Source organism: Crotalus tigris, unplaced genomic scaffold (assembly GCF_016545835.1).
Source record: "Crotalus tigris isolate CLP2741 ecotype Arizona unplaced genomic scaffold, ASM1654583v1 scf7180000020085.749154, whole genome shotgun sequence".
NCBI lineage: Eukaryota > Metazoa > Chordata > Lepidosauria > Squamata > Viperidae > Crotalus > Crotalus tigris.
In genome coordinates, this window is record NW_024097852.1 from 627,847 (window position 1) to 655,167 (window position 27,321).

Sequence of the window (27,321 nt, forward strand, 5' to 3'; positions counted from 1 at the left end):
TGGAAGTGGATTGGTTTGTGGTTTCCTAGCTAGACCACAGGCTTGCCTAAAGAAACATTAATAGGGGCTGAGCACAACAAAATAGTCACTATGCCCAGGGTCAGGATTCAAAAATATTTTTGCTATGCCTGTTGCTGCAAAATGCAGTGCTTGATTAGATCTATTTATAATAGAAGTGGCTAGGCAACCAAATGAAGTTTTTTTTCCCCTCCTACAAGCTTCATTTTGTTTTATTTAGCCTCTGGGTTGGTAAATGCTGGGAAAAGAAATTTCCTAGACAGTTTTCAATCAGATGCAATTCCTGGATAGGTAGCCCTTTCTGTCCTTTGCAACAAATACAGGAAAGTAGATGAAACCCAGATAGGACACTGAGTCAGGTGCCTTTCCAGCCCTTCCATTGCAAATGTCTGCCCCTAATTCCAATTTTGTACATAATTTAATCTATGTATTATCAGCTGGTGCCCAGGCCTGATTTCTAACCCTTCTAAGATTAGGTAAGTTGGCAATCCTTTGTATTCTTGTAATATCCTGAAAATAAATTAATTTGAATTCAGTGGGGCTTACTATTAATTTATTGGCAAACATTAATAATAAACATTCTGCACAACTCCAGTGAACCTTAAGCGTGCTCACAACTGAAGCTGCTTCATAGCTAGCCCAAAGATGGCAAACTAAAAGCCTGGTTTTCTACTTACCCACTCATAAATAAGTCCCATTGAATTCAGTGGGATGGTCTTCCAGATTCTGGTATTTGCCTGATATAGGGCCCATAGGATTGAAAATTCTTTGTCCCCACAACAATGATGGATACCTACCTTGCTTTGCAGACATCAAAGACTAGATATTATAGGAATGAGTTGTCAATAATTTAAATGAACCTTTACTATTCCAGGTTTGCAAATCGGGCTGTATGTACAGAGTTTTTTTGTTTCTCTTTCCTATTTAATTATCAAACTGACCCAAGTACAGTTTATATCTCCATCCATCTCTTTCTTTTGAACCTGACTTTCATGAACATTGGGATTCACAGGTAAGATTGTAATCTAATTTTTATATTCAACCTTATTTTGCAACTAGGTATGCATATGCACCTGTGTATGTGTCAGGTCTAAGTTCTTCAGGTCAAGATAATCTATCCCCATTTGTATACCAATTGGTTGTATTTGTGCATAAATAAAGAAAGGGGTGTTTGTCTCTTTGATTGCAAATGGGAGATCAGGAGCAAGTTGAGGGCTGGGCATTGGAGCATTATATGCAAATATAGGAGCCATTGAAGGAAGAGGGGTCTTTTGTAACTGACTTTCTTTAGCCCAATACAAAACTCTCTCTCTTTCCTGCATGTATCTTTCGTTTCATTTCCTCCTCCACCACCTCCTTTCACAGCATTGCTCAGTAGCTGTAAATGAATCAATTCGGACCGCTGGGGGACTCCCCACTTCTCCTGAGGACAATGCCAAGTATTAGGATATCAGACCCACTCAAAAAGATCACACGTTCAATGATTTTACTTTCACGGATGAAGAGTCCTGGTTTTTCTTTTCTGCCTCCTCCTCCACTCATCGCCCCCTGCCCCTCTTTTTCCCTTCCATGTAAATCAAGCCCCTTCCTTATTAAGGCTGAGCACTAATCTCCAACAACCTTCACATAATGTGGCACACCACTTCGCACCTGCATTCTGAATAGAAAGGGCTTTTCAATGGAAGACACACTTGTTGGCCCTGCTCCCCAAAGAAGTTGTCTGAATAAGTCAAGGTCCTTGAATGCCCAGCCTTGCTTTCTCTTGCTGTCCTTTGATCAGGGAAAATAGCTCCTAATTTGTCCCTTTTTTCATTGTAACATCATTTTGAAGTCTCTTTCTTTTTGCTTTACTCTCTTTGTAAGCAGGAAAAGTGAAGCAAAAATGGAGCACCTCACTTCTTTTTGCTGAAAGGCAACAAAAACAACACACAAACATAACTTGCTTAAAGTAGGAAACAGGTTTGCCACTTCGGGGGTGCCAGTGCATTGTGAATATCTGTAAGTTTCATGTTTTTACAAAGTATCCACCTGTTTTCTCCTTTCTAAACTTGTTTTTCAGAGGAAAGTAGTAATACCAATTTTCACAATTTTCAAGTAGAACAAAAACCAAATTCTGGGCATGAACCCAAATTCATTGTATTAAATATAAACTAGTCAAAGACTAGCTGAGGCAGCTGGATATTTATATCATACTTGCAGGCAAATACATCCTTTTTTTAAAAAAAATGTGTGTGAGAGAAAAGTATGTGAGGCACAAATGTGCTTTGTTTAATTCTATAAACCTAATCAATTACAGCAAATTATTCTGTGCAACACTAAAATTGCCAATCCAATCGCTCTTTTTAAGAATAAGCCCTACTGACCTTGATCCACTCAGTATTCTAGGATTGCCCTGAGAAACAGTATTAAAAAGAAAGGATGGGAGAAAAAGAAAAACAATGGAAAATAAGCACTTTTGTTACAACTAGGTCCTATTTACACACACATCTGAGTAAATTTGCTGGATTTCATGGGTCTAATTTTTCAGTAAACCTTTCTATTTTGAATACAAATGACATGATTCCGTTATAATCACACAGAGGCTTTGACAATGCAGTGCAATGGTAGCCATCTGAGCACATGTTCTTTCTAAGAAAACATGAATTGTGTGAGAATTCCTAAATTCATTGCCTTGTTGATATTTGCGTAGCTGTGCTAGCAGCAATAATGCAGTAGCAACATTATTCATCCTACACAGCCAAGATTATTTAGATTATTTATTGCAGCTATTGTTAGATTGTATTTCAATTATACTGATTCCTCCAATCAGCTCACAATTAAATTTGAATAGGATTCACAGAACAATAACACAATCAAACAGAACAGGAAAATGGAATAGTGAAGAAACAATAACAGAAATTAAATATTTTAAGAGACAAAAATACAGTTTTTTCAGAGTAAGCTGCATTGACCCCAAGGGAACTTTACATCCAAATGACTATGCATATGTTTCAAATGTTGATGTATGTTGGATTATGGGAAGACAAGCCTTTGCTTCAATTGATCCAGAACGCATGGTTCTGTGTAGGCCCAGATGTGCACATGTGTCTTCTCTCCTGCAGGAGCTCCATTGGTTGCTGATTTGTTTCCAGGTTCAATTTAAGGTGCTGGTTGTTACCTTCAAAGCCCTCCCTGCCTTGGGACCACGTGAAGGACCATCTTTTCCTGGTTACATCTACCTGTCCCACCAGAGCAGAGGAAGCAGGAAATGCTATTGGTCCCATCTCCTAAAGAGGTCCATCTAATGAGGCCAAGAAGAAGAACCTTCTCTGCAGTGGTTCCCTCCCTTTGGAACATCATTACCATGAAGATAAGATTGGGCCCCACTCTGGCACTCTTTAGCAAGGCCCTGAAGACCTGGTTTTGCCAAGCAGCCTCCAGACTGGGATGGAGACAATCAAATGGCTCAATTGACAGTCGTCACTGTGGTTGTGGGGGTATTGTTTTTTTATTGTTTTTATACTAAGCTTTTATCTTTGTAAGCTGCCAAGAATCGCTGAGAGAGTCAGGTGGCCACATATATTTTCATAAACAAATAAAGAAATACATTTGTCCCAAATAGGAAATGAGGTGCCATATCTAATTTTAAACAAGCAAAGAAACACTCTAAATATTAATACCCAGGCAGAAAGGGAAACAGTTCTTAGAATTTAAAAAATAAATTTGCTCCGAAATAAATAGGGTACTTCATTTAAAAGATGATTTTTATTTTTATTTTTGCACTGAGGCAGGTTGTTGGTTTTTCCCTGCTGGAGGGGAAAACCTTGAAGGTTGAAAGTCTTACCTCTCTTGGGGAAATACAGACTTACAGTTTAACAGCCAGCACTTACTTGTGTGTCAAGTGTTATGATTCTGGAATGAAAGTAACTGCACCTTTCAAGATGTTTCAGGTTCGGAATGAACAAGATGCCTTCCCATGTAATGTCCATATCAATGAGTCCAAAGGAAATATTTCACCAGTGATTCCGCACTGGAGTTGCAATCAGTGCTAGCATTCAACAGGTGTACTTGTGTGCCATACATATATGAAACAAACTGTTGCATTCACAGTGTATCAGTTACAACACTATTCCTTGCTTTTATTTTGTAGGGAGATCTTATGGGATATGGTTATCCAAATCCAACTGAATTATTTCTCAGAGGGAGACTCCTTCAGAAGTACTACCTGAAAAGCATAAAAGGATTCACAGTAAAAGTCCCCCTCCCCCAAACCTTTAAAATATATTATTCATTTTTTTTTTTGTTTAAATCTTGCCCCAAATTGCCAACCAAATGGGCAGATCACCTACAGGAAGTCTGATGAACAAGAGATTCTGACCCATGGTAGCATAGGGCATTTGCTAACCAACTTTTTCAGCCTCTTCCTTATAAGTTGTTCAACTATCCCACTTCCCAGACAGCATTAAAAGGTTGGCTGTAGTATGAGCCGTCACATAAAGAGGGCACCAAATTAGCCAGTGGTGGTCTAATTCCTACAACCTCTTTTCAGCCTCGCTGGTTACAGTGGAAGGACAGTCTGAGGTTGGAATCAGTGGGATCAACCCGTAGGCCAGATCAGAGTTTTGGTGTTTTGCTAAAGAAGGAAAACCCCTGGACTCTTTTATCACATTGCCATTTCTGTGCATGGGTGTATTACAAGCACTAACCACTCATTTTAGATTTAGACATTTTACTAATCAGTGGGGGAATTCATGTACTTCAAAGCCTTGGACAACTAGTGCATTGGGGTGACTTGACAGGTTATGAATCTTCAGGTTTTTTGTTTTTGTTTTTTAAAAAGGCACAGTTCCCCATTCCCTCTCTGAACATCAAATGGTTATTTTCTGACATTACCGAAGGCTTGATCTAACAGAAAACAAAGATCTTGCCTACCCATCTTCCCCACCCCTGCCAATACAGTTTAAAGCACTTTGATGTCTTGCCAAGAAATACACTTCTTTTCAGAGAGGCATGTCAACATTTGTTTTCCCATTAAATGGCGTTTAGTTGCCAGTAGAAGAAGAAGGAAAAAAAATGATGCGAAATGACCACTTTTTAATTCGATGTATAACAACCGCGGGGGTCTAAGAGAAAATCAGGGCGAAAGCGGTAGACACAAATAACTAAATTACCAAAACGTTAGAATATCTGCGAGATTCATTAATATGTAACAGACTCCCCAGTTAATCTCCAAAAGCCAGTGTTCCCCTTCTAAAATAGCACTCTGGGACGAATTGTACAGGAGATCAATCACTGCTAATGCAAGAAGGTTTACTGCAAGGGTGGGGGGAGCTATTTACACCTTCAAATAGAAGCTTTTGAGATTTAAGAGTCAGGGTCATACATCACCAAGAATAAATGATTATGAATTGGTAAACGCGCCCTCCAGCCATTAGCTTTGCCACGCGATTTATCATTTCGGGGTGCTCCCTCACTCCGCCTCCCTGACTTTTCAAAACCGTCGCGCTGTTTGGAAAAGGAAAGCATGGCGGTTTGGGTGTGTGGGTGTGTGTGTTTTAAAGGTCACAGAGGGAAAGTTTGTTTTTGCATATACTATAAGTCATCTGAACGCCGGCCGGTCAAACAGAAGCGAGGCCACTTCTGGAGAGTTGCGCGCGGGGTACAATGCCGCCTTTGCACCGAGCCAGATTTTTTTTTTTTAACAAGCGAATGGTCGGCCCGGCGGAGCTAACACTCCGCAGCTTCCGGAGAACTCCCTTTCTTAGCAGGCGGAAAACTTGGGCGCTATTGGCGGAAGAAACTCGGTGCAAAGGGAAACGATCGGGCGACCGCGCCGGAAGAACGAAGAGAGTCCCGGACGCGACGCTTCAGCCAAGGAGCTGCGCTACTCGGGACAAGAGGCAAGGAAATGCCTCTGGTTTGCCAACCTCCCTGAAGCTCTCTTCCGTTTCCCCAAGCGGGATTCCGATCCGCGCCTCGCCTTGCCAGGCTGCTGCGGGCGCAGTAGCTGAATGCAGATTCCGCGTGCCTTTTTCTTCTCTTGGGCGAGGGTACAAGGGTGCAACGGCAGCTTTTCATAGACTTGGAATTAGACTACAGCTTCCATCATCCCATGCTGTTTCGGGATGACGGGAACTGTAGTTCAGCAACTCTGGTGGGCAACCGCTTGGGCAAGGTGCTGTAGGAACCAGAAGGAAATGGGATGAGAAAGAAGAAAGAAACAGAAATGGGAATTCATTGATGAAATGCTAATCAAAGGAATATAAATTGCCCCCTCCAACTCTCAATCGCCACCTTGTACACTACACAACTTGAGTCCCTAATGTCTGAATGTGATAGTTTAGTGGCAGATTGGATTATATATATACACAAACAGAGAGAGAGAGAGAGAGAGGTTTCCACTCTGAACAGTGATGCCCAATCTTACAGTTAAGCTCAAAAACAATCACAACCCCATGGATATTTTTGTATCTAATGCAGATTATCGAGAACATTGCTCCTTTTATCCCTTGTTAGCAAAACACCAGCATATATTCTTTGTCTTTAATCTCAACAAACACAGTACATTTTTAACACATTGCAATTCTTAATTGATAAGATATTTGCAAATTGCCTAACAGGCAATCTGGTATTTGCATAAACTCCCTGTCGTTCTCCCCCTTTCCCCACCCTCATCCAAATTTAAATCCTACATGATTTTAACCACACTGTCCATCTGATGAAGTCAGCTGCAACGCATGAAAGCTTGTGCCCTTTAATAAAAAAAATCGTTGGTTGGAAAAGGTGCTACTATAATTCAGACATTTCACATAAAGATGTATTGCTTCAGTTTTCCACAAATCCAATTTCTTCACATTTAATGTTAAAAGAAAAGCCACATTTGTTTTTAAAGAGACCAGCCATTCTTAGTGACATGTGGAGAATATGTATGTGACAACAGGTGTGTGGAAAGACTTATCTCAGTCTGTGGTAGACCTTAGAGCATTGAATGAAGGCCTAAGGTTAACTAAGGCTGTCACTCCTAAATTCTTTTGCTTGGATGAAGATTCCAGTTCAAATAAATAAAAGGAAAGGATATAGGGGAACTGGACTTTATGAAGTAGCTCCTTAAAATCAAATGCTTAATGGCAAGATTATTCAAAGAATTTTTTAAAACGAGAAAATACTAATTTCCCTCTCTGCCCCTCCCCCAGCCTTTCTCTGCAAACTTAAACTCAAACTTGGGTGGCAAATCTGCTGTATTAACAACCACACCTTTTTCTGGAAGGAAGCCCTTATAAACTTGGAGGAAATTCAACATAATTCCTTTTTTATAAGGCCTCAAGGGAGAAAGACACTCGATACTCTCCATCCTGATGCCAAAATTGTGGTTGAATACAGACAAGTTTGTATCTTTCTGTCCTTGCCACTATAAATTGGATCTCAATTGTGGCAGGCTTTTTAAGCTTTTTGATGGAAGAGAAGAAGTTAATCAGTGTGGTGAAAAGGGGCTTCTGGCACTTTGTCCCACCAGATCTTCCCATCCTAGCTGCAACATCAGTAACAGAACAGTTTTTGTATAAACGGAGAGTTCCCTCTGTATATAGATTGAAGGAGTAGATGAAGATGGAAATGGAGAATATTAAATTCTTAGCTAATGAATATTCATAGCTTTTAACTAAATCTTTTGGATTTTACCGTTACACTTTTTCCCCTCAAACCACAGACTTTAGCAGTCTGAGGCTATGGAAATATGGAGGAAACCCCAATAAATACAGTGGATCCGTCTTTGAAATAAACACAATGGGGCAGAAGTTTGCAGGCAGCTTATTCAGGGTGAAGAACCTTTTATTTATCCAAATATACAGTTGACAATAGAGATGCAAAAGAAAAAAAAGACGTTGAAGAGGTTGAGATGCCATTTAACTGATTACAAAAAGACCAAAACAGTTTAAAACCTCCAATCTTCTTCTGGACCTATCCTCAACTAACCACGTTTTCGACTCATACATGTCAATATTCAAATTCTCATTGTATGGCTCCATGACATAAACATAACCCTGACAATAATGAACCCCCAAGTGAAAAGTTGAGATCCAGGTAAGCAGTTTGTGCATTGCAAACGCTGTGTCTAGATGTGTTTCAGGATTTCCAATATGCACACCCATCTTTCAACATCCTGGTCTCCAGGTGGGCTTGAATACTGGGGAACAATCTGGAATGCCACCAGACATCACCTTCCTGTGACATCAAGTTGCTTTCTGCTACCACTGTGTTAGATATAGCTGCCATTGCTGTCAAAGTATCACTCTCCCCATCAGTCCCATTCTTGCTGCCTCCCCCCACACATACAATGCAACCATGGTGCATGATATATAACCTCCCTCCCCCTCCTCCATAATGCTATCCTTCAATCTGGCTTCTCAGTGTTGTCTCTGTGAGTGTATCTATTCCCTGCAATTGCTTGGCAATGCTTTCCAAAGATGACATCCAGAAGACGTGTCATAGTAAATTACCTTTGTAATAAAATGTAACAAATGCAAATAGCTCTTGTCTTTATTACGTTTTAAACCATTGGTTTATCTGCACTATTTCACTTGTCAGTCGCACAATATGTCGGGGAAAGGCGAAGGCACAGTTTGAGAGCAGATAGATGGGTCCTCGTGTGTAATCTTGCAGACATCTACCATTTGGGTCATTTCCTCATCTCCCGCAGAAAAGACATTATCCTGCTCATATTTACATACTTTTCAATATTTGTCAAACAATCATAAATTATAAATTAATGAAATGTTCGACAGTCTTCAGAGATCACCCTAATGAAGGCATTTACCTTTCCGGCGATTCGGAGACTCATCTTGATCAGGTTTAATGACATTTCAACTCGCATGGTTTATTAGGCTTGATTAGATTTGGCCTCGTCTCCTGCTGTCGTTTCAGATGTCTCCCGACATAAACATCACCTGCTTCAGGTGCAAAAACAAATCAACTCTTTGTTGCTTAATAATAACAATAGTAATAACAATAATAAATTTCCCATAGGGTTATGGAGTCTTCAAGAAAAAAAAGGATAGAAACTGAAATGCCCCCTTTTTTGTCTAGGAAAGGGTAAGGTGAGTGAGGGACATAGAACCGTTGCAGCTCTTAACTCCCTGTGAGAGGCCAAAGAAAGCCAGCATCCCATTTGCCCACTGGGAAATAACTCCAAGCCCGCCATAATCCTTGAATTAATCCCTCATAGATGCATTTACTAGGATTCTACCTGGCCTTATTTCTAGCAAATGCTCAAATCAACAGACATGGTTCTCCTCCTTCTCCTTCTCAATTTGTTCTCCCAGTGATGAAGGAGATAGTTTAGGCCAGTGTTTCTCAACCTTGACAATTTTAAGGCATGTGGACTTCAACTCCCAGAATTCCACAGCCAGCATTGCTGGCTGTGGAATTCTGGGAGTTGAAGTCCACATGCCTTAAAATTGTCAAGGTTGAGAAACATTGGTTTAGGCAGAGAAGCAGGGATTTGAATGATAACTCAGGGAAGGCGAGAGCCCATTGAATGCAATGGACCAATCTGGGCAAAGAGAAGGGAGCAAGCAGCTTGAGCTACAGCTGGGACTGTATAAGATGAATGGTAGTCTTCTGACACATCAAAAGGCCACAAAACAGGGAAGGGACTCATCTCATCTTCACCAAACCAAATGCGGGTGTTGCCTTAGTCCTTCCACCATTCCCTGGAGCAATTCCTTTCAACTTATTTCTAAAGGAGCTCATGCATTGAACCATTGCACGCTGCAATGCTGGAGAGCAGAGGCAGAAAATGCAGGACCCAGAGGCCTGAACAGCTCTTAAGAGGCCAATCCTTGAGTGGCCTTGAAACCTCACCAGGAGCAGCCTTGCAACCTGTTGGTAGCTTCATGGTCACTAAAGCCAACTATCTCCAAGCCAAAGGTTGCACTTTCACAGCCCAAAGTACCTGTAACCTGAACAGAGATGGGCGTGGCCTGGATAAATGTGATTAATTAATTAAACAGGGTTAATATAGGCTCATTTGCCCTTAAACCTGACAGCTCCTCGGAACTTCAATCAGGGCTTCCGGACCCTGATGGCCCTGGACTATAGACTGCACCCCTAATTGGGCCTTCCCCAACCTGGGCATCCTTGCGATGTGTAGACTGCAACACTCAGAGGCCCACCTAATTCGGCCAATCCTAAAACGTCCGGTCTTGAATCCCACAGCCCCGGAAGTCCCCTTCACCAAACACCGCTGCTTCGGTTCTACTCTGCTCCTTTGCAGCGGGCAGGTTCAGAATGGCAGCCTGGCAGAAGCTGTCTCGGATGCTCATTTCACACCATCTGGCTGCGGGCCCTTGGATTGCCCGGCCGATTCTCACGCAACTCGAAAAGACTGCCGGACGGTGGTTCTGGGGCGCCAACCAGTCCTGCAAGCAAGTCGCGGCCACATCTCTCTTCGGGGCCGCCGGACTTTCTCCGCCAACGGCGAGATTTTGTAATCGAGTTTTGTCCTTTGGTAATTGAATTGGGACGTTTCCTAGACGAGGCCTGAGAGGCCTGAGAGGCGGAAGCCCCGCAGCGCCGCTACGCCCATCATCCTTTGCGCTCCCTGGCGCACTTGCCAAAGCAAGCCCGGTGATTTGATTTGACGTTATTTTCCTTATTTTGGAAAAGAAGGTGACCCCACTCGGCGGAAGCGGAGCCTTTTGTCTTCTTTGCCTCGCCTTCGTAATTCCTCCTGCAAGCGGCGAAAGGCGGCGGGGGCAGGGCGGGGCGATGGGGGCAGTGTGCCTTGCCTGACCAGGGAGGGAGAGTCGCCTCCACCGGCCTTGCTTGAGCCGAACGGAGAGCTCTTCAGGGCCGAGGAAAACGGAGGTGGAAGGGTTAGTGGCAAGCGAGAGTTCCAAGGCTCCGGTCTGGGAGGCGGTCGGCGCATTAGCCTTTGCACTTTATAAAATATACATCGGAAATGAAGCCGCAGCTATTAAAGGACGCGCTCAGAAGCTATAAAACTGTTTGCAGAGACTTCCAAATATTTCCAAACAACGGTTTTTAAAAACACAATAGAGAGTTATTAAAGCGCTTGTTGGTAAAGTGAGCATGTGTTCTGCAATCATCAAAAATTGATATGTACCGCCAGTAAAGTAATTATGCACCATCCTGAGGATACGAGAACAGTACATTCTTAATCCACTTGCACACCCGTTGGCTTGCAGCATCAGGCTGCAAATAGCTTAATTAAGTCTACACGTGGAAAAGGACCATATTGTTACATTGCATTATGCCCACTATATCTCAATTTATTGGGACAATTAATGCTAGTGATAGACCTCGGGCAAGAAATATGAACCGTGGAGTATTAAAATTTCAAACTACTGACATTTGCTGGGGAGAGGGGGGAGAAAAGAAAAAAGAGGGAAGAAAGAAAAGAAGGAAGCCTGGATTAGCTGCCATGAGGTTTCAGTGGCAGGCCCTGGTCGGGGTCCTGTTCCACAGCTTCACAGGGTGATGATGCCTGTTTGGGTTAAAAAAAACAAAAAAACGAATTTTGAAAGCTTGTTCATTTCAAAATGGTCTGATAGGATTGCAGTCCACTGACCAGTAAAGCTAACCTCACTCAGAAGAACATTTCAGGTCCTTTTAATTATATACCACTCAATGTTTGGGTACTTTGCACTGATTTTTTTTCTAAAAAAAAAACACTATTTGGTGGGAAACCTGCCTCCCTTCAACTGTTGCTAAATTAAATCCATAATTGCTTAAACCAGCGTGGCTGATGGTGAAAAAATGTTGTAAGTAGTTCCTCTGAAACAACTGAAGAGCCACATATTTCCCCATCCCCTGAATAGAATTGTTCCTCTTCCCCAAATTCCAGTTTTGTGTTTTTCAGATTCTAATAGTTCAAAGCGCAAAGCTCTTTAGGGATGGGATGTAAGAGAATGAAAGACCAGTTTAAATTCCTTGAGGTGGGGAGTTTTGCATAAAACATAATCTATGTTGATGGTACTCTGGAAGGTTATATTAATGACACCAGAAACATAAATTAATAAGTTAATCGTACAAGATAGGGTTGTTTGAGGAAGGAAGGTCATTTTGAAAGTCTTGCAAAGTCTTATCAACTTTGCCTCTAGAATTAAGTCTTCCAAGAACTCTGAGTTCAATTATGACACCACAACATCAAGAACCGATGCTGTGCTTTACATGCTTATGTAAGCACCTGTTTTGTGGTATTTAAAACCGATCTTTCAGTGGAGGTTGACACTGAATAGTGGAAGCACTTCTCTCAGGACTGTGCAAATTTACAATTAAGTTCATTCCCTTCCCTTGCAAAACATTGCCCTGAAGTGAATTAACACAGGGAAGATTTCGTTCTCTTAAAAAAAAAAAATCTGAAGAAGAGAAAGTCACACTACCAGAGAGCTTTTAAAACATTATGGCTTCAGGAAGTGGTTGTTTCAAAACTCTTAAGTATAATTTTTTTTTATCTACAATTAGGTAAGATCATAAATTATAAATACAATGTGTGTAAGATTAGATTCAGTGATGAGTAGCAATGACAATGCTTCCCATGTAGCTAGATTGCATATCTGAAATATATAGGACAATTTCAGAATAATTTTGTTCAGAATAATTTCACTATAAGCTCTATAAATCCTTTAAAAATAGAAAGAAAGCTTTTCCTTTAGTTTTGATGCCATATTTTTGTTTCCAGTTAACTGCTCAAAGGATTTATTTGGAAGTAAAGTTCTTCTAAGATTTGTGTCCCAACTCACCTTCCATGGAAAGAGATAGTGGCTCTCACAAAGGCTCTTCTCTCTTCTGTTTAACTTAAATACACTGTGTCTTTAACAATAACACTAATTGTATTTGGAGGTGTCTGAATTTGTCATAAGCCAAGTTATAAGCAGAAACATTTCACCTTAAATCATCAGCAGAACTCTGAATGTCCATTCACTCAAAAGTGCAATTGAATTCAGTAGGATTTACTATCAAATACTGAAATTCCGAATTTTCAAATTGCAGTATAAAGAAGTTTCACTTCCAAGTAAGACCCATGCCTTATCTTCCAAATGAAACTGTCAGTTCTGTCGACTTTATTAAGCAATATTTTTAAGCATTCTGATTCAAAGAGATTTGGGATAGGTTTTAAAACTCCATGGAATTCAGTCCTTACAATGTAAATGCATTTCAAAAGCCTCACCTGTCTTTGTTCCTGAAATCAGTGGTGGGTAAATCTTATTTCTTGTCACATCTCAGTGTCTGCTTGATGAGCTCAGTGGTTTTATGATATCTGGGCTGAACTTTGATAGCAAAGTCAACCACAGATATTTTTTTTTATTTGGATTGTGGAAGTAATTAACACACTCGAATGAGTTCTCCCGCTGGAGATTTTCCTAGTCTTCACCCAAATTGCTGAGTGGAACAGCACAACAGGTTATACAAGAAGTTAGCCTGAGTTTTTATAATCAAAATTATTATAGATACTAAATAATATGCAGAACATATTTGGAGATTAGAACCTGAGTCTTTATTATTTCACCTGCTTGATTTTTGGGAAGGACAGAAAAGGAACTATTTCTACTGTTCAGTTCACAGCTTTGGTTTTCTTGATTTAGATGTAACATACTGTTTAGCAGATTAAATGATCATCCAAATGAAATGTCAGATGATGAAGAATTGTTTGAGCCTTGTATGTATTAAGAAGACATTTCTAGTTCTGATTATATTTGCATCCAGTCACTAGAAAGAAGCCTAATGCATTTCATTAGAATGAAATGACACGCCGATTTTAGCAGCTCACAAAGTAGGTGAAGAGGTATTTTAATGTTTCTCAGTGAGATGCCTTCAGGAAACAAAGATTAAATTCGTTCCCAGTTGTTTACTTGACTATTTTAAAAGCAATTTTTCCTTCAGTGTAGGTGTGCATTGTTTTATTTTCGTTTTGTTGTTGCCAGCTTTATAGGAAACACCTGGAAAGATCTGGTTTGAAACATACAAGAGCGAGGCTAATTCTAGGCAGCGAATCTCTCTACACTACTTAATTTCTTTTATTGATTTTTGTATGTGAAATACAAATACTGACTTTCAAAAATCAGGATATTTTATAATAGTTTGCAATATCTATTTGCAAGGGCATTTTCTTTTATTACTCCATTGGAAGTTGGTTCGTGCAAGGTATGAAATTTTGGTATGTTAGCATGGAAATCATTGGATCCCTTTGGGACCTCAAATGGGTTAGGCTGCCAGCCCACTTTAAGCTAGCATTTGAAATTAAAGCAGACAGAATCCAAAGCCTGATGTGAAGTAAAGTTGATCTGTAGAAAAAAACACACTGTGAATCGACAAAAGGATAAAGACTTAACAAGTGCAAGGAAATAAATGATACACCTGATGATGGACCTTCCCAGGAAAGTGCATTAAACTGAAGGGGAACATATTGCAATGCTATGCATGAAAATTTCAACTTCAGGTCTATTGGGTCAATGAGATTTTGCTCTTAGTCAATAACTTTTAAGATCTGACTGAAGGTCCATTGTTTCAGATCAAGAAAATTGAACAAAATTCAATTCTTTACAGAAAAATAAACCCTTTAATGTTATTAATGCTGGTTTCCTTTTGCATTACATCTAGTGATGCATTTGCACAATACAATAAATCAGATCTAGCAGCTGTATTCCTAAAACATTCTAAGTTTGATTAATAATAAACTTGGTTTGTGTATGTATGTGTGCTCTAGTGTATGAGATAAAATTAGCCCATTTGATTATATATTGCTTGAAGTATTTGCAAACAGAGAGAAAGTTAATTCAGTTATCCAAATTCTGATCAGAGCCCATGTAACACTTGGGAAAATTAAACCATAAAAACCTATTTTAAATATTTTATATGGTAGACCATTTTTCCCCAGCCAACTGCTCTCTGTATATTTTTTTTATTTTCTCCCATTTTCCTATAATCTCCAAAGTGGCTTTGCAGATTGAGCTTTATGAGAACTGAAGTCCACTATACCTGTAAGACATCAGGAGAAAAAGAAGGGTTGAGAAAATACCAACGAGTCACAGATCTTGTATGAATGTTTGAAATGACAAAAAAAAAAAAATTCTGTGAGGCACATATTACACATTGTAGTGATCAAGCTATCCACAAATGTCTTGCTTAAATAACAGCTACCATATTATCACTGACACTCCCAACCACTTGCAATTTGGACATCAAGAATTGCAATAATCATATGTGTGAAAGAGTAATTTCTCATCATATTTTTTTTCTCCCATACGGTCTACTTCTATTTGCAATAGCTAGTAATATACAGGCCAAGAGGTATGTGTTGTATGAAATATTCAATGCATGCACAACAGTGTCTCAAAAGTTGAATAGTACTTCAAAAGTTTGGCCCCAGTGGCTGCTAAGAAGTAATAAAGTACTAGTAATAAAGATTTCAAGTCATCTGAACATGTCATAATTCTCTTTCTTTATGCTTAATTTCAAGGCAAATTCTGGAATAAGACATGGGTCTATTCCTAGAAGTTCTTTCTGAAGAGAGATTGAAGTCAACCCATGAAGTAATGATAGGTTCTGGACAACTTTTCCCAATCTGACAACCTCTGGATGCATTTAACTACAATATCCATTAGGTATATCCAAAGGACCATTGATTGAGGATTATGGAATATATTGTAGACACCAGCACATCTGGAAAGCAACTGATTATAGGAATTTTACATAGAACTGGGTTCACATTTTTTTTTAAGTTGCAGTCATGAATCTGAATCTAATACTAAGTTTTCTGGATGGAAATTCATGACAAGAGAATGGTCAAGCACAAGGAAGAAAATTTGGAAGCCATTTAACTTTGCAGAAGAACTTTCCCTTTTCAGTTTTGTTGACAGGTCCTCACCCATCCTGGTTGTTTTTTTGGCGGAGATTTTCTCAGTATTAGATATACTGATTGAGATTAATTAACAGCCCTTGTATCGATGGGGTTTCTCACCCCATAGCCCAAGGATTCAAACTGAAGTGCCTCTGGTTTTACATTGCAAAGGTTAAGGCAATGGTTGATTCCCCCCTCCCTCCCTTCTGTTGAATCATGTCTGATTCTTGCAGACCGCCAAGTTCCTGAAGTTTTCTTTGCAAGCTTTTTGTGAATTGATTTCACATTGTCTCTTCCCTAGGGCTGAAAGGAAGTGACTGGCCCAAGGTCACCCAGCTGCCTTTGTGCCTAAGATGAGGCTAGAACTCATGGTCTTACAGTTTCTAGTCTGATGCTTTAATGGCTACATCATACTGGCTCCTAAGACAGTTGTTAATAGAGTCTGCAGAACAGGAATGAGAGATCAGACAGTTTGAATGTGAAAGGGGGTTCCTAAGTGCTGCCTCCAAGAATCGGGCAATGCAAAGAAAGGAACCCATCTGATCTCTGAATGGATCCGTTTAAAAGAGAGGTGACACAGAAGGGCATATCTGAACTTTGATGAGGTAGCCAGGTTGCAAGAACATCTTTTCTACCCTAAAATCCTTGGGGGAAGACTGGCAGAAGCATAAACCTACAATATAGAACTTCTGAAATTAACCATAAAGTTGTGATAGCCCAAACTGACCTCTTATTGCATGCCTCCCGCCTCCCTCGCTAATCTCAAGTCCTAGACAAGGTGAAAAGTGAAGATATCAACTACCAGTTACTCCTTTTGACACTAGCAAACATTCTGCAAAAATGAATTCAAAAAATTCTTTTAGTTTCTTTATTGACAAATGGCAGCTGTTGCCAAAAATTTTCTTCTTAAGGATAGTGGGATAACCCTCCCACCCAAAGAAGATAAATATCAATGCCTGTATGAGAGAGCGAGTCTAAGATCAGAAATGGGTGAAACTCTCTCTCTCTCTTTCTTTGCAGGTCCCAGTCATGCTTCAATGAAGAGGAACTATACTGGCGGATTTTAAGCGAGGAAGATACACATTCAATTTTTTTTGGGGGGGGGGCTGATCCATTTGTGTTCTTCACTGCCAGACTATCACACAATCACTGTGAAAACTAAGAAATGTCTGTCCTAGAAATTCACACGGAACGCAATCCTTTAAGAGGTAACTATCCATAGTATTATTATGAGTAACAGAGAAATGGCTTTTTAAAACACAGAAATAAACTCTGTGTAGTCAAGCTTGACTCTTTATGGACATTTGATGACATGGAAGTGTTTTGCCTAAAATTACTGTATATACTGTATATATATTCTGTCTGGTTTTAGAGCCTTAAAGATAGATTCATTTTCTGGTGGTCTCGAATCCAACTGCAAAGGTGACCAACCTTGCCTACGTTTCTGAAGTATCCCCCTTATGAAGCTAAATGAACGGGCAGAGGAAGGGAGCAAAAGAGATTATGGTACAGAATATAGAGAGATTTAAAAAAAGATGGACAGGATGACTTTGAGTCTAAGAGCTCCAAACTTTCAAGGAGTTTGAAACATAAGGTACATTTGTTCCTCTTAATCCTAAACATCAGGGTGAAACGATGACATCACTTTCAACGTGCACTGGAGAACAGAGATAAATAAACTGATAAAATGGCTGACGAAGGAGCGAGAGGGCTATTCATCAGACAGGAACCATCTTTCTTATCCCCCAGACTTGTTCGCCAAAGGAGACAAAGGAAAGCCAAGGCAAAATAACGCCGAGGTGTAGTCAAACTTTACGTTGCTGCCGCGCTGCCCACTTTTTATTGGCATTTCTGGGGCCTTCCCGTGTTCTTCAGATATGCTCTGACAACAAATCCCAGAATTCCCCGGTCTCGCAGGACTTGTAGTCGGAACAACGTTTTGGAGCGCATTCTGTCGGGAAAGGCTGGCTTTTAAAGGAAGGCAGGAAAAAATACGATTCACGCCAACAACCCAAATGCGCCCCCCTCCCCCATCCAAACGATTCTCGGCTCGTTTTGGGCTCTCCGCGCCGCGTCGGCACTACCCTCTTCCCCACGTGGGCAAGGAAAGCCGCAGTTTTTCTGGATGGGGTCCTTGGGAGAGACAGACTACTTCGGGCGTTCAGGTGTGTGGTGGCCCCGCTCCCTCGTCCCGAAGCTGACTGAAGAGCCACGAAACAAGTCTCAGTTCGTGGCCTTCCGGATAAGAAACCACCCCATGTTCCCGAAGGATAAAATGAGTCAAATGGCGCACTAGGGAGGAAGAATTTACCCCCCCTCCCACAAATCCCCAGCTTTGGGAGTCTTCCAAGGGCAAGGGGCCCAGGCTAAGAGCCCTTAGTTCAAGGAGATCCGGGTCCTCTGCAGGCTGACTTCGAAGAGCCTCCCTCCCCCCCCCATGTGATGCCCTCCATGGGCCGTCTGATTTCCCGAGTTTGCTTGCCTCTGCCCTCAGTTACAATCGCGGGTGAGTGGGTGGAGGGCTAATCAGATTAAGAACCGAAGAGCAAAGGCAAACGAGCCAGGAAAAGTGCAGAATCGCTTACTGAAGACTTCGGGGTTATTCACATTTTCTCAACCCAATCTACCCCATAGAGTTATTGCTGGAGGGGAAAATGGAAGAGGGAGTTCTAAGAAGGCGGTCTTGAGATCCTGGGTGGAAGGCAGGGCGGAACTATAGTGAATTAAAATAATCAATAAGTAACTTTCACTCAGAATAACAGAAAGGCACATCTTTCTGTTGTCCATTCCAGGTAAATCCTGCAGAGTTCAGGGAGACTCAGTCTGGATGAGTATTTCTAGGATTGTGAGCAAAATGAATGATCACCTTTGCTTTATCAACAAAGTTGGGCTTTTAAAACTCTGAACAGGTAATATAAGCTCAGACAACCTCACTGATTGTCAAATAAATTTGTCATTGATCAGGAGGCACCAAGAACATGCTGCAAAATCCTAAACACCTCATTTTGTGGGGAGAATCTCACTCTGAAGTACAGTGAAAGATGCTCCCAAGAAGGATTAAGGTGACATGATAGCACTGCCATAAAGAAAAGAGGGTCAAGCTATTCTCCAAAGCACCTGAGGGCAGGACAAGAAGCAACAAATGGAAACTAAACAAGGAGAGAAGCAATCTAGAAATAAGGAAAAATTTCCTGCAGAACAATTAATCAGTGGAACCATCTGCCTCCAGAACTTGTGAACGTTCCACCACTGGAAGTTTTAAGAAGAGATTGGACAACCATTTGTCTGAAATGGTATAGGGCTTCATGCCTGAGTAAGGGGTTGGACTAGAAGACCTCCAAGGTCCCCCCAGTTTGTTGATGTTCTTTTAAACTTCCTAATTTCTGCAATCTTTGGAAATAATTCCTTAACCCAAAACATCCCCCCCAACCCTTTCAACCCTTTCAAATGTATTTGCTTAGTTAAAAATAAATTTATCGTTTTCCAAAAGTGTTTGTGGAAGGAAGCAGGTGGGAAAAGAAATACTTGCAATGTGTTATCATTCTTGCCATTCTCAGAAGGGAGATTATGAGGAGGCCAGTGAAGGTAGATTAAGAATGAAGGAGACGCAGCTTAATGCTCCAAAAAGTCTCTTGACTGGCTTTAAAAACAGGAGGAGTCGGCCTACCTTTGGGGCCATCTGGCTGCTCTAGGGCTTTGGCCTCACGCTGTATGATTTTTCTCTTAAAATCTCTTCCGCTGAAGCTCTCGGCATTTATTGAATTCATCAAAAGCAAACTTTGGCTGTTTCTTTTTTTAAGTAGGGGGCTAAAATAATAAGTCGACCACTGTGACATTCTCTTGACTTGGGCCATTTTTCATAACGCAGCTGATACTCTTTTGTGCAGCTAAGGAGACTAAACAGATGAATAACGAGGAAAGACACCCCCCCTCCAAATACCCTCCTAAAGCTGCTTCCAGCTTTTTCTCACTTTTAAAAAGTTTCCTGAAATGAGAGGTTCATGTAAAAAGAAGAAGGGGGGGAAGAGGGGAGTGTACCCACCACCAAAGCAAACCAGGATGTCCCGACTGGATTCAGAAATGATTTCCCCCCCCCAACTCACTTCGCTCCCCAAAGTTTGTGCAGCTTGTGAAGCTACCCAGGTGGTGAGAGCAGGGCAGGCCAGGCCTTTAGCTAGTGAGGGGCTCAGACAGGAGCAGCTGGCAGGGGATGGAGGCTGCTTGGATTTGTTTCTCCCCAAACTTCCAGCAAGTCACATATTTCTTTCTCCTCATTTGTATTTATTCTTTTTTGATCTGCCTCTCTTCCATAGTCTTCCTTGTCAGCTCTAAAGCCAGGAAGCAGGAAGTATCTCCGAGAGGAAGGAAGAAAGCTGGGTGGGGGTTGGTGATGTTTGTTTTTGATGAGCGCATGGGGTAAGTTCCTATTTCCATTTATTTCCTCTGTGTGTTTGCAAGCTTTTTAGAAATATGACTTTTCGTACATATTCCTTGTATAGCCTTTTTCTCCCAATCCATTTGATTTATAACTTTTTTTGTAGATAGTTTGGATCCTCTGTGCATTTGGTGTTATTGTGAAACAAAAATAGGGGTCCTTTATGTACACTAGTTGGTCTGGTATTTCTGGGAACTCCCCTGATATGGGATTTTAACAAATCTATATATGATTCTCAATATGGCCCTAAAAGATCATGGGTTACTCTTTCTTCTAGAAAAGAGAAGGCAACTTAGCTTGTAACAGACTCATTTTAAAATAAACCCTATTGAATTAAACAAGCTTTATTTCTAAGTAGACATAGTTGAAAAATCCTGGGATTTGCTCCCTAGGATTGGGTTGGACCAATTGTGGTGGGTATACAATTACTCAGAAACATGTCTCTGCAAAAGAACACAGGTGTGACATTCAAGTGCCCTAAATAGTAAATAAATTTCATCAAAAGCCATATTTACTGTTATGATTTATGAGAAAGCATTTCTTGCTCAATTCAATAATACCTCTGAGAAGAAATACAGATCAGGCTGCTGCTGGTGCTTTGGTTCAGTACTTTTAACTGTCAGCCCACTAGTTAAAAAAAAAAAAATCTGTTCTTTCCACAAGTTGGCAACATACAACACAATAGTATTATATCACCAGCATTCCAGAGAGAATTCTATTTAAATTTAGAATTCTGTGCCTTGAATGTTTTCTCTGGAGCCCTGCACAAGTGTGTGATTTTCACAGAAACCCAGCTATTGGCTCAAACCAACAGAGATGCTCATTGAACAGGCAAGCTTTGAGGGTGATCTTGGGAGCTAGATTAAAAACACAGTTATTGGTTAAGGTATTCTGACAGCTGCCTATTTTGCACTGTGATGCTTCCATCATTTGATAGAAAGGGTATTCTGTCTTGTTTAGAAATTACTTCAGCAGCTGAAAGATGAGCTCAGAAGAGAGACTGACACTACCAGCAATACATAATCTCTCTTTTTTTTATGGACAACATGATCAGGGTCATGATTAGCGTAGAAGAAATTCTATAGATATGCTAAATATGTTCTACAGGCAGCTTCTGGTTCTCTTAGGGTATGGTCCATTAGGTGAAGTGTTTGAATTTAAATTCATGAAGTTTGAAAGGGGGAAAAAAGGCTCTGGACCAGTCTTAAGATGTCTACTCTGTTATCCTGGCTTAATTGTGTCTATGAGTAAGCCCTAAGTGAGGTGTAAACCCCAATGAATTCAGGAGGTAGATTAACTTGAGAGTAAGAGCATAGAATTATACACGAGTTCATTTTTGTTCCATCTGTCAGAGGCATCCCAGCTTTTTCTGCTACATTTTACTCTTCATTTTCCTGTCCCCCAAAATCTTATTTGTGTTCTGTTTTAACTAACTGCCCCTTATTTCTCTTCAAAAGGATGTTTCTTTTTGAAGCCTCTTAGAATAAAGTTCAAAATTTTTTTCCCCAAGTCCGAGTTTTCCATTCAAGGAATCTGAGCCAATTCTCTCTCCCCCTCCCTTTTTTTGCTCCTTTGAACAAGAAAAAAGGGAGGGGGGGAATCAGAAAACCTCTCTGTTGACTGGCTGTCTACCACATAACCGAATTTGGCCAGGAAAGTGTTTCCCAGCCTTCTCAGCTTGTCGTTTTGCAGGAACGTAGAAGAAGAAAACAGTCTGCTGGATTAATGCCCTTCTTGGCACTTTGGTCTGCAGGACTAGCTGAAAATGCAACTTTTGCCCCAATTGGCTAGCTAGGTGCATTCAGCACACCCTGCAACTAACTGAACAGTACTTGACCTTTGCCTTTATGTTTGCTCAAATGTTTGCCTAAAACACAATCACCCTTGACAAGGGTGTCTGTTACTGTGTGACACTGCCTATTGAATAGATAGATGTTCCCTGCCACACACACCACCCAGTGCAGCTTTTTAAATGGCTTAGGTATTTGTAAAAGATCGTATAAATTCATGTCGGGTGATTGCTAGCGCTGGTTAAAGAGACGGCCCTTTAACTGGCAGTGTAGAAGCAAATCTGTGGGGGAAAACACACCATCACACAATCAGGACAAGAAAAGTGTGTGTGGGGGGGTGGGGTGGGACGGATGGAATTGGAGGCCAGGAGGCCATACAAATATCAACCAAGTAACAGGAGTTGCTACAAAGAAATGATCAAATAGAATAAATAGCACAATTAATTCTGAAGTACGGCGAAATAAATCAGAGCTTTCCATAAAGGGCGTGATCCAGAATGCAGAAGCGCTGCAGTAGAGAAACAATGTACCCCCTTGGCGTTTCGCAGCGCAGATCTATCTAACAACGTTCAAAAAAGAAGTTAGCCCCCCCCCCCGAGTTCAGTCCAGTTTACTCCTAAACAAGTAGACAAGGGCTCCAAGGACCCCCGCCACGGATTTCTCTCTAGTAGACGAAACAGAAGAAAAGTGCGGTTCACTGAAACGCATGCTTAAATTTACTGTATGTATAGGAGAAGAGATTATTTGTAACTGCTTTTACCTCGATGAATGTTATCATTTTGTTTGTACATGTATGCGTTCCTATGTCCGGTATTTAGGGGCTTTCTTGAGGGGTGGGGGCCACAATCGTTTTGGATGCCTTCTGCCTTTGATTTTTTATTTTATTTTATTTTTAAAGTGCGGTTGGGAAACAAAAAGGTTGAATATCAGTGCTGACTCGGAAGAAGGCAAGATGTCTTTCCCTGAAAGCAGAGCGGAAGGCAGAGGCAGCCAAAGGGCTGACTAGGCTCAGGGAGTTTAAAGGGGTTCCCCGTTTATTCCTTCCAAAGGACGGCTGGCGTTGAATTCCCGTCTCAGGAAAAACCGAGCCTCGGCACTTTTCATTCCCGAGGGGCGCAAACGGGGCTTTGCTCCCACTTGAGCTTTCGTAGGATCACCGTCTCCGGGGACGGCCTTCCGTCCAGAACGGCGGGGTTAGCGGATCGGGGCCGGAGCCTCCGGAACAAAAAAACGCCGTGGGCAACAGCCGCGGCAGCGGGCGCTCTTTGCGGGACGGAGAGGGGCGGCTGCGTTCTCTTGGGTTGGAGAGTAAAGGGATTGCGGAGCCGCGCGGCCGGTCTTGCCCTTCAGCGGAAGAAAAGCGAAGCGGCGGCGGCGTCTTTCTCGCTTCCGTGTCCTCCATTTCTTTTGCTCCTATTCAAAGAATTCCTGTTCCACACCCCCCACCCCCACCCCGTCTCCATCTCTCTGTCTCTCTGTCTCCATATCTCCCGGCTTCTCCGTCCTCTCTCTCTCTCCCTTCTCTCCCCCTCGCTCCCTCCCTCTCTCTCTCTCTCCATGTCCCTATCTACCTTTCTTCTTATCTCTCCATATCCATTTCTCTCTCTCTCTCTCTCTCTCTCTCTCTCTCTCTCTCTCTCTCTCTCTCTTCCTCTCTCTCTCTTCCTCTGTCTCTCCATGTCCCTATCTACTTTTCTTCCTATCTCTCCATCTCCATTTCTATTTCTCCATTTCTATCTTTCTCTATTCCTCTCTCTATGTCCCTATTTGTCTTCCTTCCTATCTCTCCATGTCCATCTCCATTTCTATCTCTCCATCTCTCTGCCTCTCTGCCTCTCTGTCTTTATCTCTCCAGAAATGAGTGTAACAGAAAACTAGAGACTTTGGCCAGGATTTATTTATTTATTTATTTATTTAGATTCTAGTAGTTGCAACATTTTTTTTTTTTAATTTCACTTCAGAGGTGCTCCTAATAGTCAGTTTTTCTAACCTTCGGTCAGGAGGATTATGAAGATTTCCTAGGATGATTCTAACTGAATGTCCTTAAGATAATCGTGTAATTTTGAAGCAATGGTCAGCTATCAACAAAACAAAAATGAAAGGAAATATACCAAGTATTGAAGAATCCATCTGTTGATCCAGTCCAAATATACTGTGATTCAGTTTCAGACATTATTGTTGTTGTTGTCGTTATCATGATCATCATCATGATCATCATCATCATCTTTTTGGAGCTTTCAGAAAGCCAGGTCCAGTGAGACAGTAGAGAAGTGACATGCACAGGAAGGAAAGCTTTTAAGTGCTATGAGAAAATAACTGCTGGAGTACTTTCTCTTTTTGTCACCATGTTCCTTCCCCACTCACGTCTGGTGTATGTGTACCTGAAGAGTGCTCCACTGAAATAAATGGGAAGACCTTCCTACTCAATTGCATTTAGGTTTACAGCCCTAATCTTTTAGAACATGCCCCATTTGCCCTAATATTTCCAAAATGTTGAGGCAAAAATGTGAAAAAAATCACCCCTCTTTTAGAGATATGGAAATTGAAATTCTAGCCTGAAGTTCATAACTGATGCAATGCGGTCTTTCTTTGACTCTCCCAATATTCACTGGAAGCTGCTCTTTAATTTCATCCAGGTATTTGAATGAGTAGAGTGTGAAGTGTGACATTTGGAAGAACTATATCTGGAGTTCCCTTGAATGTATTGAGCAGGTTGTTCTTCTTTTCTTCACATGGAAAATTGGTCCATTGTTGGAATTATTGGGTTATCTTGGCCTGTTAGGCTGAGTCATCAGCTGCAGTAGGCCAAAGTACGAGGAAGTTAGCACGTGTAATATGCTAATATGCTGTGTTATAACAAATGTGGTTGGTGTAAGGTGGTCACCAGGTGCCTATAAACCCGCCTTCTGATAACACAATAAAAGGGATGCTTCGGCTTTGTTTGAGGCTCCCATCCCGAGGAAACCACGTGTACGTGTCTGTTCTTGCAAACGTGCCTATAACCATGTTTAAGTCCAGTCCATTGATGAATTTCTATTTATAAAGCTGTATTGTATAGATTGTAGACCTAAAGATTCAATGCTTTTGATCCTGAAGAGATTGATTTGAAAGCCATTAACAAAGACAGTCTATGCAGAACCATGGCTCTCAATCCAGATTTTTCCCTTTCCCTTGTTTTAAGTTGTTAGATTGTGTTTGAAAAAAAAAATAGAAAAATGAATTGTGGGGGCTCATCCTCACACACTTCTTGCCCAGATTGTGAGACTCACCTACAGTTCTCATTCATCCTGTTTGGAAAGTTAGGTTCAACAAGCACTTAACTTTGGTTGTGAAAGGGTTGTGAAAGGGTCTCAGTAAGGAAGAATTTTACCTTAAAATAACCTTTCCCTATGAAAGGGCAGAAAATAAGTCATGCTCCTGATAATCTGAAATCTCACCTACCATCTTGCATTTCAGACAGACAGCAAAACACACTGGCAACCCTAGTATTCTCTTTTGATTCATTATGCTGGCCATATTTTTTTCCCCAACACTTAATTTATGCAGCATCTTATATGGATATTTCTGATCTGTTCCTTAAATAGTTTCTATTGCTCCAGTTCCAAGGTTGTCCTGATAGTAACAAAGTGATGAGTAAAAATATCCTTGGAATCCAGTATGCTTTTCAGGAAAATGTGACAGCTAATCAAGACGGTTATGACTAGAAGATGTGATGGCATTCCTCCCTTGGCCATTGGCTATTGACAACTGCTGGCTTGAAAACTAAGCACCCAAGTCACAGGGATAAGAGAATGGAAAGGAGGAGGTAAGAACAGAGGTGATGAAGACCCAAATCCAGACAACCCAGTTTAAGTTAACAGTTCTGTTTAGAAACAGATCAAGAATTGAGTGGTGTTTTCAACCACTAATGAGGGCAGATATCTAAATGACACCTCCTCTGTGGCCATGAATGCAAATTATATCCAGGCCTTTCCGGTAGCCTAGATTTGACAGTGACCCTTTTGTTATTAGTGTTTATGGGGAAGATCTAGTTAGTTTCAACTGGGAATGGAAAAGGGTTTTACAGAAGTTCAGGCAGGAAGCTTTAGCAAACATCGCAGACATTGTTATTGGTCCCTTAACATAAATAAAAAGGAGATTGCAAATTAAAATTTCTTCTGTTGTTCAGCCCTTGGGTTCCAAACAAGGATTCAAATAGCAGCAGCTTAATTCTTGAAAATGGATGTGCAAAGGTTTGTGGAGGTGTAGAAGGTTTGGTACAGAAGTGCCTGAAAAATATAGGTGTGGATGCTCAAAAGAAAGCTTTAACTGCCTCACTGGAGGGCTGCAATTTATTTAAGATAAAACTCACAAGTTTTTCCTATGAATTTTCCCACTATTTCATTTATAGACTTTAAAAAAAACCACAAGCATTAAAAATGCTTTTATTTTTTTCAAACACTTCATTATGGAAGTTCTTAGAAGAGGAGAAAAGCCTTTTAAAGTGTCCAGTTAATGACTGTCTACTCAGGAATAAATCCTATCTAACTCTTTAGTTAGTTAGTTAGTTAGTTGTGAGTAAGGATTCATAAGTATGAGGGCACCAGGCTGGCAGATATTATAATATCACACACCTTATAGACTCAGCCAGATTTATTTCCAGGTAATCTTGTTTAGCGTCACCTCTTCAAAGATTTAAAATAACTCTTTTTCTCTGTCACTTTTCTGCAACTGAACATGGGTATCAATGCCCTGTAATTAGTTTTACTGGCTCTAAGGAGAGTTTTACACTGCTGTCCACAAACCACTTCAAACCCCCTTAAAGTGCCATCCGAGACACATTTCCTTGGTAATAATTTTTGCTGAAGCCTTTTCCCTTGGTATACATAACTGGAAAGCGCACCACTGATTCCTTTAGGATTTGTTTTCAAGTAATGCATCCAACTGAAAGGTCAGGAATGTCTTGACTTCTAAGGAAGTTTCTAACAAAGAGAGCTCAGGAACTTAAGGTCACAGCACAAGTAAGCAAATCCTTGCAGTTTAAATGTATTACAAATGGGGTATTGATGCATTTCCGAACAGTTAAATATTATACAAAATTACAAATATTAATTTTAGTTATTCATCAGTTGACTCAGAAGGTGAGGGTGCATGAATTTGTTTCCTATTTAGCAATAAGAGGAGGCAGGACAGAATTTATAGTTTCTTTAACCAGTAGATACCTCAATTTTCAAGGAAATGTTTGCAATTGTTTACCATCT

The 27,321-nt window shown here is 40.9% G+C and overlaps 1 long non-coding RNA gene across 1 annotated transcript; it reads left to right on the forward strand.

Annotated features, from left to right (window-relative positions):
* The first annotated feature begins 12,286 nt into the window (after positions 1-12,286).
* Positions 12,287-16,965, forward strand: LOC120318160. The gene is made up of 3 exons (XR_005559427.1): positions 12,287-12,480; positions 15,476-15,620; positions 16,877-16,965. It is a non-coding gene; the product is annotated as an uncharacterized LOC120318160 (long non-coding RNA).
* Positions 16,966-27,321: the final 10,356 nt, after the last annotated feature.